We start from the raw sequence: 13260 nt of genomic DNA, 5'->3' as shown, positions 1-13260 counted from the left end.
TTAGCCTGACAATTCCTTGCATCTGATGTCCCTCCTTGCTCACACCACCTCTCCAATTCTCCCTCATCTGCAAGGCCTGCCTTAGGCCTGCCCCTTCCATGAGGACTTTCTCATAATCAATAGCCCTGGCTGTTAGCTCCCCCTTTTCTTAGCAATTATTGTGTGGGGTGTATATTGTATGTGTGTGTATAATGTATATATTTATGTTCTTGCATGGTATCGTTCTCTTTTATTATAAGTAGTGAGAAGCCTCAAGCTTCTAAATCATGGCTTCTCAATTAAATTGCAAACTCTTTAAGGGCAGAGTTGTAGGATATGGTTGCTTGGCCCTTTCAGGAACCCCATATTTATAATAAGAGCTCCAGAAACACTTGGAAATCTTAGAAGTGATGGTTGCAGATGTGTGTACTCTGTCCGTGTACTAACAACTGAACTGTTCATGTTGAAAGGAGGACTTTCATGGTATGTGAATTATACTTCAATAAGAAAAAACTCAAAAATATGTGGAAATCTGGTATGAAATACAGAGAGACTAGCCAGAATTATACCAGCAGGAGTAGAGGCCACCACAGAACTATGGCTTGGGTGAAAAGGCCTGAACTTTGGTTACCAAACATCTAGCAAAAGGAAAAGTTTCTGTCTTGCCCATCGGCATGCTTCTGCCTCCTCCACCAGCAACATTAGCAGAAGCAGAGGGCTTAATATTGATATACTCATAAGTAGCCAAGAGCTTTTTTTTTTTTTTTTTTAAACCCAGACAGGTCTGGGTTCAAATCCTATTTTGTCACTATTTCTATGCATCTAGGTGAATCGCTTAGTTTCTCTGCGCTTCGTCATCTTTAAAGTACAATAAAAAAATACTTCCTTCACAAGGTAACAGTACAGATTAAAGGAAATAATGTATATAAGGTGTTCAACACAGTACCTGGCACATAGTAAGAATTAAAATAATGCTGACTACAATTATTAATAGTAATATTTATATTCACTTTATTTTAGGTATTATAATCATTATAAAAAATCTCTCAAAAGAAGACATTCCTACAGCCAAAAGACACAAGAAAAAATGCTCATCATCACTTGCCATCAGAGAAACGCAAATCAAAACCACAATGAGATACCATCTCACACCAGTTAGAATGGCAATCATTAAAAATCAGGAAACAACAGGTGCTGGAGAGGATGTGGAGAAATAGGGAACACTTTTACACTGTTGATGGGACTGTAAACTAGTTCAACCATTGTGGAAAATAGTGTGGCTTATTCCTCACATCGAACCAGAAATACAATTTGACCCACATCCCATTACTGGGGATATACCCAAAAGGATTATAAGTCATGTTGCTATAAAGACACATGCACACATATGTTTATTAAGTGGCACTATTCACAATAGCAAAGACTTGAATCAACCCAAATGTCCATCAGTGACAGACTGATTAAGAAAATGTGGCACTACATGGGCCACCATGGAATACTATGCAGCCATAAAAAGGATGAGTTCTGTCCCTTTGTAGGGACATGATGCAGCTGGAACCATCATTCTTCAGCAAACTATCATCTAAGAACAGAAAACCAAATACTGCATGTTCTCACCTCATAGGTGGGAATTGAACAATGAGATCACGCACACAGGAAGGGGAACATCACACACCAGGTCCTATTGTGGGAGTGGGGAAGGGGGAGGATAAAGATTAGGAGATATACACGTGATTGTAAATGACGAGCACGTGGGTGCAGCACACCAACATCGCGACATGTATAAGCATATAATAAACCTGCACGCTTGTGCACATGTACCCTAGGAACTTAGCATAATAATAATAAAAAGTAAAAAAAATCTCAATTCATCCTTTTCTAACTTTCTCATTGGTGTTTTCAGCATGAATAATTCATTTTAATGTAATCATACAAGACTCCTAAGAAGATGTTAGGAGACCCTGTTGTCATTCTCTTGGCCTCTAGTGTCCTTTATCTTCACATTTGCTGGCTTCCTTTTACTACTATGGAAATACAACATATGCAAAAGTAATGTTTTCACTGTTTAAAAACGTTGTCAGCAGCATCATCGTCATTAGCTGCACCAGGAAGCCATGACTCCTTTCTGGACAAGATGCACTTGCCTCTGTTCTTTCCATCTCTTTCTTGCTCCTTGAAGTTCAGAATCCCTAGTCCAGGAGCATTGCAGAGAATGCCAGGCATGAGTCTGCAGACTTTACTTTAAAAGAAAACAAGTTCCTTCAAGTGAGTTCGTCATGATGGGAATGATAATCTGTTTAAGAGAATGTGTGTTCTTTGGCAAAGGAACTGCTGTTATACCATAACAGTAGTAATAGTAGTAATAAAAATACCAATAATAAATTTATTTTTGAATTTATTTATGTAGTGTCTGGTGTTATGCTAAATGTTTTGCAAATATTATTTCATTTCATTCCCACAACAATCTATGAAGAAAGTACTGTGGCTGGAGAGGTTAGGTAAATTGTCCCAGACAACATATCTAGAAACATCCCTCGTGAAGCCATTTACCTAGTACAATGTGGTTTAGACCCAAGGTCTCCTAATTCACATTCTTATTATTTCCACTACATGTGGTCCTCGGCCTTTGAGCTTGCTGTTTTGGGAGACTGAAAGCAGAACTGTTTATAAAATGTCTCCTTGCTTAAGTTATGGCCAGAAAGGTAGGGGAAAATAATTTTAAAAATGAAACATCAATTAGATTGGAAATGTTCACATGTAAAATGTCATTATGAGTAGACAAATCCTTTGCAAAAAGAAGCCTGTGACTTGATCAGAGAAGAAAATAAGATATATCAACATTGATTCTTTGGGAAATAGACGTCACCATCTAACCTGGACACTTTCTCCCATGAGCACAGGCGAATGTCCCAACAATGGGCACGTGGGAGGTCTCAAGCAGAAAAAAGGTGCTGGTCACAATGGATACTTTCCTGGACTTTAAAGCACAGTGGTCTTCTGAGGAGGAAAATGAAGCCAGCATGGGGGACAAGAAGCCATTCTCCCTCAAACCCTCAGTTTCCCCCATCAAACTTCCAGCAAATTTAGAAAACACCATAATCACTGTGTCCTTCCTGCTTCCAGGAATATGAGATTTTGTTTTACTCTACCCATTGTATTATGCATATAAGTGTGAATAATCTTATTCCAAATCCTGAAATAAAAAATGGAAGGAGCCATCATATAATGCACACCAGGGAAGTAGTAAGGAGCGGTCAATAGAAAATACTGGGAAGGCACACAGTGGATTTCCCAGAGATGGAGGAGAGGAGGACACTATAATGGTCTGTCCTTTTGCCTTTTCTCTGCAGTGGCAACTCAAATGATTTGATCTAGGCTAGAGCAAATTGAATCGCCTCTGTCTCTTTTCCATCTCATGTAAGAAAGTGAAGTACAGGTTGGCGATTGGGCAATGTTTTTGTCTTCTTCAACAAATATCCAAACACCTTCTGTGTTCCAAATCCTATGTGCATCTGCTGTCTACATGCTATCTGCTAGCTATGTGCTTAGTCTCATGGGGAAATCAAAGATGAACCTGTTCTCCAAGGTTCTAGGGCAGAATACTTACAATAAAATATTAGATTAGCAATATCATCATATTAATTTAGATACTTCGTTTTGCCATAAGGGTTCAAGGACCAGAAAGGAAGTCACGGGAATGAATTCCTTTTGTGGCTGGTGGTGTAGAGGAGGAATGGCCGTGCAGCATTGCCTCTGTCTACCTCTGCCCCACCATATTTCTCTCTGCCAAAAGCCAAGTTATATTAGTCAGAAATCTTTATTTATTTATTTATTTATTTTTGAGACGGAGTCTCACTCTGTCGCCCAGGCTGGAGTGCAGTGGAGCGATCTCGGCTCACTGCAAGCTCCGCCTCCCAGGTTCATGCCATTCTCCTGCCTCAGCCTCCCGTGTAGCTGGGACTACAGGCGCCCGCCACCACGCCCGGCTAATGTTTTGTATTTTTAGTAGAGACGGGGTTTCACCATGTTAGCCAGAATTGTCTCGATCTCCTGACCTCGTGATCCGTCCGTCTCGGCCTCCCAAGGTGCTGGGATTACAGGCGTGAGCCACCATGCCCGGCTGGAAATCTTTAATTGCAAGCAACAAAAGTCCAACTTCAACTGAATTAAACGAAAAGAAAATTCATAGGCGTTTGTGGCTGAAAATTTCAATGGTAGATCTCACTTTAGGCAATGCTGGATCCAGAGCCTGACTGAGGCCATAAGGATGCTATCTTACTCTTTTCTCAATTTTATCTCTTACGTTCTGCTCTCTTCTGTTTTGGCCTCATTTCCATGAGGTGGCAGGATGGCCTCCTGCACACGCAGATTCCTACTCTCACAGTGTAGTAACCCCCAAGGAGTTCTATTCTCCTAAGAGCTCCAGCAAAATAATCCAAGCCCCAAAGTCCTGGGTTTGAATTATTTGGCCTGGCTCAGGTCAAATATTTATCAATGAGCTAGTCACTAGATTGAGGGCCATGAAATGCTATAGGTTTTTGCATTTTTTCAGCTAGCTTTATTTATTTATGTATTGCCAAGCTTTTGCCTTCTAGGCTGTACAACTTGCCCATTATGCTATAAATAATGACTTATAGCCACTTTACGATATGCCATATACATTAATATAACACTTTGAAGATATTATGTTCTTAAGTACTCAGAAGAACTCTAAGAGGTAGAAAATATTGTCTTCATTTTACAAATAAGAAACCTGAAGGTCAGAGAGGTTAACTAAATTTACACATTCTCTGGGGAACCTGTTTCTGCCTGACACCAAAACTCTTGGTCATAGTCATAATAATTCTGCCTTCTTTTGGAGGTTCAGATCAGCTTGTTATCCATTCTTGCTAGAATAGACAAATATACTTTCTAGGATGGGCTGAGATCTGCAGGAAAAAAAATAAAGACTAAATCCCACGGGTGGGGAAGCTCAGGTAAGCTCATTTTGATCCTAAAGATACTAAAAACAAAACATAGAATAGGATGGTAATTTCTCAGCTGTGGCTATAACTTAATGATATTTTTAGTCACTTTCAATTCTTTTGCTTAATATTAAATTCTAAATGAATTAGTTTAGATTATGAAATTATTTTCTCAGTCTAATTCAGTTCCTGTGCGTGTACATATTTTTAATATCCCACACTCCATTCCATCTGGGTTTGACATTTGGGGCTCTGATTGCTTTCCATGATGCAAGGATTGCAATCCCAGCGGATCCCAGCATTGCCAAGGATTACCTCTGGGTTGTTAATGAATGCAGGCAAGTCCTTTTTAGCATTTTTATGTCACTTGGAAAAATCATTCAATATGCAAGAATGAAGAAAAAAAATCTTTCTCTTGAAATACACCAAAACTGTTAATCACCAGTAAAAGAAATTCTTGTCTTAGAAAGTACTCTGGCTATCAGGATGGGAACATTAATGGGGAAGTGGTGTCTGCCCGCCTTGAGTAAGCCCTGCCAAACTCAGGCATGCTTTCAAATTTTGTAAAAATGAAGGCTAATATATATACGTGCATGTATGTTCTATATACCTAAAAGAACATTGTGTACTATAAGATACCATTATATTTTTGAATCTATTTTTTTCCCTCGTAAATTCCTGGGCAACACTAGAGAAATTATTTCAGAGCTTGAAGCCATGTTTAGTTTTTAGGAAAAAGCATTTTTTGTTCCATTAACAAGGCTGGAGTTTCAGAATCCTGCTATGTTCTCAGGAGTAACAAACAGGAATGGAATGGCAGCCTGGTGCACGTTTATGAACTTACACTGGGGTTTCAAAATTAGAAAACACTGTAAGTTTAATAAAATAAGAAATGCCTACAAAACTTCAGTGTTTCTGAGTAAGGTTCATTATTACATTATACATACTAAAGACCCAAAAAGGTCAGGATCCCACACACAGTTAAGAATACCAACATTTCTTTGTGATGCTCTGTATAGCTGCAAATGACAGAACAACCTTTAAATTAACAATATGAAGAAGGCTTAGATGCATTTTGGCACTGAAGGAAAAAGGATAATGGAATTGCAGGGATAAATTTGTCTTATTATTGGCAACTATGAAATTTTTAAAATGAAACCTTTGTAAATGTTTAATGAGATTTTTCTTTTTCTCCTGAGTTATCACATCAACAATATATTTTATAGCCCATGACTTCTTACAGCAAACATAGGATTCAGTTTTATGTTTATCTCTTTTGCATCATAATTTCCTTTGTTCACTCCAAGTTTTCAGGAAAGCTTTGTTAAACACTACTTTCTGTTCTTGGTTGCCCTTTGGGGGATTAAGCAAGGAAAATGTGTCCATGGCGGTGTCATGGGTGGTGGGTGTGGGGTATGATTTAAAGAAAAATGCAGCCACCTAGAAATCTGTTAATGTGATACAAGGGCAGGAGATAATTAGCAGAGGAACCTGGAACCACATCCAAAGTGAGAGGTGAGGATGGGTGGGGAGGCAATCCAGGTGAGTGACTGGGTGGCATGCTAATCTAATAAACTGAGATATTAGAACATTTTATTGTGTGTTATTTTAGTTGATGTGAAATTCACATAACATAACCTATATAACATAAAATTAGTCATTTTAAAGTGGAAAATTTAGTGATATTTAGTAATCTCAAAATGTTGTGAGCCACCACCTCTATCTAGCTCCAGCAAAATATCCCAATAGGGTGATAACATTCCTGTCGGGGTGTTTTGTTGGAAGGCTGGAGTAACTTGGGGGCCATCTGAATTACATAACTGCATTACATAAACCTTGGGAAACTGGTCATATTCTCTTGTATTACAATTTTGTTGTATTTAATAATGTTTGCCTGAAAATCTTGGTGCTAAACTGAGAATTTTGGTGTAATACCAGAATTTGATTTGTGCTTGCCAGCTATATTGCTTTTTTTCTTTTCCTTTTTGAGACTGAGTCTCACTCTGTTGCCAGGCTGGAGGCAGTGGCTTGATCTCGCTCACTGTAATCTGTGCCTCCCAGGGTTCAAGTGATTCTCCTGCCCTTTGTTTCTCCCAAGTAGCTGGGACTACAGGCCAAATTCACCACGTCTAGCCAATTTTTGTATTTTTAGTAGAGATCACTCTCACCATGTTGCCAGTATGGTCTCGATCTCTTGACCTCATGATCTGCCCACCTTGGCCTCCCAAAGTGCTGGGCCAGCTATATTTCTTAAAAGACTGCACTGAGAGTCTATTGTAAGTGGTTCCCCTCCCACCAGAAGGACAACTTCTCTTACAGATTTATTTCTGCATGCTCTAATCATGTACTGGGCACTAAATAGGGTCTCAGTTTAAAGGTAAGACAGGGCTCTGCTCTCTGGGAGAAACTAAGGTACTAGGTGGGGAGAAAGGTTCTGACAGAGGTATGCACAGGTAAAAAGGGAACCAACGAGATAAATATTTGGTCAAATCAAGGGTAGGGGAGGGAGGTCTAGGAGGGCTTTTTTTCTTTTTTCTTTTTTCTTTCTGAGACGGAGTCTCGCTCTGTCACCCAGCCTGGAGTACAGTGGCGCAATCTTGGCTCACTGCAACCTCTGCCTCCCAGGTTCAAGGGATTCTCCCACCTCAGCCTCCTGAGTAGCTAGGATCACAGGTGTGCACTACCATGCCCAGCTAATTTTTGTATTTTTAGTAAAAATAGGGTTTCAACATGTTGGCCAGGTTGGTCTCGAACTCCTGACCTCAGGTGATCTGCCCACCTTGGCCTCCCAAGGTGCTGGGATTACAGGCATGAGCCACCGTGCCAGGGCTAGGAGGGCTTCTGAGAGGAGATGACATGTGAACTGAGTCTCCCAACATAAGTAGACATTAACTGGGTGAAGGGGTGGGATGGGGGAAGTTTCAACAAACCAATGTGAAGAGTTTGTTAGCAGTGTAGGGTGGGGTGGGGTGGCTGGAAGTGGGCAGAGAAAGTGTGCAAGGATCATGATGAAAATCAGACGCATATTATGTTCAAGGTCATATTCAAAAGTTAGGATTTCATTCTGAAGTTTGTGGGGAGCCACTGAAGTATTTTAGGCAGGGCAATGAGATGCTCAGATTTATTTCATAACTACCACTGTGGCAGCAGTGTGGAGAGCAGATTGGATGAAGGTAATATGGATTACAGAAACCAGTTAGGAAAATATTTTACTTCCTAGACAAGAGGGGATAGGGTTAGAATAAGTCAGGAGCAGTGGCTATACAAAGAAGTGTAAAAATGATGACAAATAATAATAGCAAATATCACAATATACTGAGTACTGTGGCAAATGCGAGGTGTCATAGATGTTGTGCTTTGCAACCCAGATCTCCCCATTCAGGCTTGAGAATCTATTCTTCCAGTTGCTGAGACCCAGAGGCTCAACTTTTCTGAAATTTCCTTAGTTGAGAAGAGATGCTTTGACCAAAACTAACCCTTCTTTTGAGGTATCTGCTGGCTTATCTGTGATGGGGTATAAAGGCCAGGCCCCTTTTCCCCAACTTGGGATCACGTCAAATGGCTGCCCCCTTCAAAGCTTCTTATGGGATCAGAGTGCCACTTCCTTTTCTTTCCTTCCGCAGTTCATGATCCTGGTAATACTCCCTTAATAGTCTATCTGCATTCTAATCTTGATCTTAGAGTTTGCTTTTCAGGGAATACAACCTCCAGATATTGTTTTAAGGTGCTTGCATACATTATCTGAAATTGTAGCAATTCGTCAAAGTAGGAATCATTCTCCTTATTCTACAGATGGGAAAGTTGAGGCTCAGAGATACCATCCCACTCTTAAATAGCAGAGATTGGATTTGAATTCATGTTGCTTTGGCTTGAAAACACCAGGTATTTTCACATACCATGCTCAAGAGGAAGGCACTGAGTCGAGACAGAACTAAAGGTAGAATTTTTTAAGGAGGGATTTGATTGTCTATTTCATGTGGAGGGCAAGGCAGGGGATGATGATAAAAATGATTGACTGGCTTGATTGTTCTTCTCACCTGTGTCCTTACCTCTCTTCCTACACCACTACTCTACTTTCAATGGTTGAGAACATCTTCATGAGAAAGTCCTCAAGCAGTAAATGTCTTAAGCGTTAAGGCGTATATAATATGTCTAATGGGATCCCAAAGTCCTAGAGTCAGAGGGCAGCTCTAGGCTGCGAGCTCCTCCAGGAGCAGGGACCAAATATTTTAATCTCTACTTCTCTCACTTTAACTCCCATTCCCCTAGTTCTCACCCCCAAGCCTAGTGCAAGGTTGGTGCTTATTAAGTGCTGGGTAGACTAAAAAAAAGGGAGGTATTCAAGCAGATTTAGAATAAGCTCTCCTGGGCAAAGTCTAGAATCAGCAGGTATTTTTAACACCACTCCTTGACTTGGTCTATGTTTTTCTTCTATTACCATGGGAAGCCTTTTCACAGTTCTTGAACAACCCACATTTACTCTAAGAATCATCTAGTAATATTTTGCATTTCTTTTGTGGTAGGCAGAATGGCCCCCCAAATAAGTCCAAGCCCTAGTCCCTGGAACCCGTAAACATGTTCTGTTTATGGGTTTATGACTTGATGTAATTACGGTTACAGACCTTAGGATGTTGGATTGTCTGGATGGGCCAATCTAATCATAATCCCTTCAAAGCAGAAAACTTCTTTGGCTGGAGTCAGTGAAATACAGCAGAAAAAGAAGTTAGATTTAATGTTTGAGAAAGACACACCAGTGCTGGAGGGGGCCATATGGAGAGCGTGAGAGGGAATGTGAGAAACCCTTCAGAGTAAAGATTGTGTCTGCCCCCACCCCCCCATCCCTGACACTGCCCTCCCCTCTGCTTTCTTGCCCAGCTGATAGCCAGCAAGAAAATGGGGACTTCAGTTCTACAACTGCAATCAACAACCTGAGTGAGCTTGGAAGCAGATTCTTTCCAGAGCATCTAGTAAGGAACACAGCCCTACTGACATCTTGATTTCAGCCTTATGAGACTTTAAGCAGAGGATGCACCTGAGTCTTCTTGGATTTCTGACCTATAGAAACAGTGCGATAATCAATGTGTGTTGTTTTACACCCTAAGTTTGTAGATGTGTTATGCAGAAATAGCAAACAAATACAACTTTGTCAAGTAGGCTATAAAAAGGAGTTCTCAGAGGGAGGTCCCTGAGACCCTTTCAGGGGGTATCTGTGGTAAAAATTATTTTCGTAAAAACGTTAAAATGTTGCTCACATTTTTCACTATATTGACATCGGCATCAATGGTGCAAAAGCGATGGTAGGTAAAACTGTTGGGGCTTTAGCTCACATCAAGAAAGTGGCACCACACCGTACTAGTGGTCTCTGTATTTTTCACCATCACAAACTTGCAGAAAAAACATACAGTTTCACTTAACACCGTTCCTGATGCAGTAGGAAAATTGTTTTCTTTATGAAATCTTGACCCGTGAGTTCATGTCTTTTTCAAATGCTGGGAGACAAATTGCAAAGCACCAGAAAGTGCTTTTGCTGCATTTTAACCTAAAATGGTTGCTACAAAAGGAAAAGCATACATGCCATTGTGTTTGGAGCTGATCTAGCTGTTTTTTTCCCCACAGAACATCATTTTTACTTGTAAAATGACTGACAGATAAGGCAGAGCTATTCAGACTTGGGAGATATTTTCTTAAAAGTGATTGAAGTGAGCCTGTCACTTCAAGAAAAACAGCTGACAGTGTTTGTTGGCAATTATAACATTTGAGCTTCCTAACAAAGATTAGAGTTTTGGAAAGCCTGAACCTGTCACCATAATTTGACAGATTCTCCGTACTTAAAGACTGTCTGGTGAAATCAGCAGTAATATTGCACAGCAATAGAAAATACAGGGTTTTTTGATATTATAAAATAAACTGTGCAAGCATTTGAAACATCTAAATAGCTGAGTGGATCAATATTTTCTGAATGACAAGTGCATGATGCTACAAAATCGTGCATGGGTAAAAGAACCATTGAAAATACTAGGGCAATTTTATTGATATGATTTCATATTCTGTGTTGCAACTAACCTTTAAAATTTAAAAGACTACCACTTGTTGAGTTTGGATGTGGTAAAAAGAAGGACAATTATCTGAAAAAGCTAAAAATAGCTCTCCCCTTTCCAATGACATGTCCACATAAGGTCAGGTTTTCAACACTGTACTTCAACCAAAACATCATTTCATAACACGTTGAATATAGAAGCAGATATAAGAGTCTGGCAATCTTTTATTAAACAAGACACTAAAGATTTGAAAAATTATAAAACAATGCTGCACTTCTCACTGACTGTTTTTTGGTGTTGAAAATACAGTTTGTTATGAAAGTATTTTATTTATGTTATCATGTAATGGGTCTATTATTGCTATTTAAATAAATTAATAAATATATTCCATTTCCAGTTTCAATTCCTAATATAGCAAATATTAATAAATATAAGCCACAGAAATAAAGCCTCTTGAGGGTCTCCAAGAATTTTAAAGTGTATATATTATCTATTGAGACCCAGTGGAGAGCAGGCCATACACAGATATAACTCAGTGGTTCCAAATTTTCACACAGAGCCAACATAAGCCCAGAGGTAGTTTTCATTGGACTTGCACAGATTGGTTCTTGCAGTTTTTTTGTTTGTTTGTTTTAGAGCGAGTCTTGCCCTGTCACCCAAGCTGGAGTGCAGTAGCGCGGTCTCGGTTCACTGCAACCTCCGTCTCAGATTTCAGCGATTCTCCTGCCTTAGCCCCTTGGGGAGCTGGTATTACAGGCATACACCACCACACCCGGCTAATTTTTGTATTTTAGTAGAGATGGGGTTTCACCATGTTGGCCAGGCTGGCCTCGAACTCCTGACCTCAGGTGATCCGCCTGCCTCGGCCTCCCAAAGTGCTGGGATTACAGGCGTGAACCACCATGCCCAGCCGGCTCTTGTCATCTTTTAAAACAGTTACTGAATTTTAAATGAGCTTTTAATATTTATAGATCAGTAGGTTTTACATGAAATACCAGGTTTTTCAGTTTTCTTGAAAAACTGGATGGCCTGGCTGCATTGGGTCCACATTCTTGCATGGCCCCTGGACCTGGGTAGCAGCTGCCTTCTTCTGGACACACACCTTCCAATTTCCCTCCATTCTTCTTATTTTACTCTTTATGTCCCTCTGTTAAAACCTGGTTTTTCTTAGTTATTCTTATGGCTTGCGCAGCTCTTGGAAGCATCTGTATTTGTGATGTCCAACCTAAATGGTCTCCTCGATGGCAAGAAGTTGGGGAGAACTGGCTGTGGCTTGAGAATTTTCTATTGCTTTCAGGGCCGATGTTGTACATAACGAGACACCAAGTGCCCAAAACAACAATCTGAGATCATCAGATGAGATGGATCTTTCTGAATTTGGGAGCAAAGAATATTTTAAGGCTAATTTCTCTCAAATTTCCTAATAATCTGCTGCTTGATATGGCAAGTGAATGAGTATAGTGCAAGAAGGATAGCCGAAATGGGGATTAGATTACACAGTGAGTTTGGGTTTAGGAGCCAGAATATCCATATTTAAATCCTGGCTCTGAACTTTCATAGCTGTGCAGTCCCGGCAAGCTACCTAATCTCTCTGTGTCTCAGTTTCCTCATCTGCAAAGTAAGGCTATTAATACTACCAATCTCACAAGGATGTTGGGAGGATTAAATGAGATAGTACATTACAAGCACTTAGAACAGTGCCTGGCACACGGTAGCCTTTTGTTATGAACTGAATATTACTGTCTCTCCAAAATTCATATATGAAGCCCTACCCCTCAATGTGATGGTATGAAGAGGTGGGGACTTTTGGAGAGAATTAGGCTTAGATGAGGTCATGAGGGTGGGATCCTTGTGATGAGATTAGTGCCCTTATAAGAAGAGACCAGAAAGCTAACTCTCTCTCTCTATCATGATAGGATATAGTAAGAAGTGGCTGTTTGCAAGACAGAAGTGAGCCCTCACCAGGAGCCAAATTGACTTGTACTTTGATCTTCGACTTTCCAGACTTCAGAACTGCGAGAAGTAAATTTCTGTTGTTTAAGCTACCTAGTTTGTGGTATTTTGTTATAGCAACTTGAACTAAGACACTCTTCAATAATTCATAGATATTATTTTTATTGTTCTTTTGAGATGAACTTGAGTCTGACTATGAAAAGGAAAGTAAACTGCCTTAAGGTTCTGCCAGGCCAACTGCACTCTATCATCTCCGCCCCATCTCACAAACTCCAGGAATCCTGACATAAGTGTAGCGATCCCAACAGATCTTTGTGAATGACAGG

The 13260-nt window shown here is 40.1% G+C and overlaps 1 long non-coding RNA gene across 2 annotated transcripts in view; it reads left to right on the top strand.

The window, feature by feature from the left end:
- The window catches only part of LOC110742646, a 31172-nt gene that overhangs the window by 15245 nt on the left and 2667 nt on the right, over positions 1-13260 (top strand). The window contains exons 3-5 of one of the 2 annotated variants that reach the window (XR_002520551.2): positions 8736-8880; positions 9819-9910; positions 12898-13003. This is a non-coding gene — a long non-coding RNA (uncharacterized LOC110742646). The remainder of the gene's footprint in view (positions 1-8735; positions 8881-9818; positions 9911-12897; positions 13004-13260) is intronic. The other variant, XR_004182293.1, reaches the window with a different exon arrangement.

The sequence above is a fragment of the Papio anubis genome, chromosome 2 (genome assembly GCF_008728515.1).
Source record: "Papio anubis isolate 15944 chromosome 2, Panubis1.0, whole genome shotgun sequence".
Lineage (NCBI taxonomy): Eukaryota > Metazoa > Chordata > Mammalia > Primates > Cercopithecidae > Papio > Papio anubis.
Note: the sequence above shows the minus strand (reverse complement) of the source record. Positions and strands in the feature narration are given on the sequence as shown.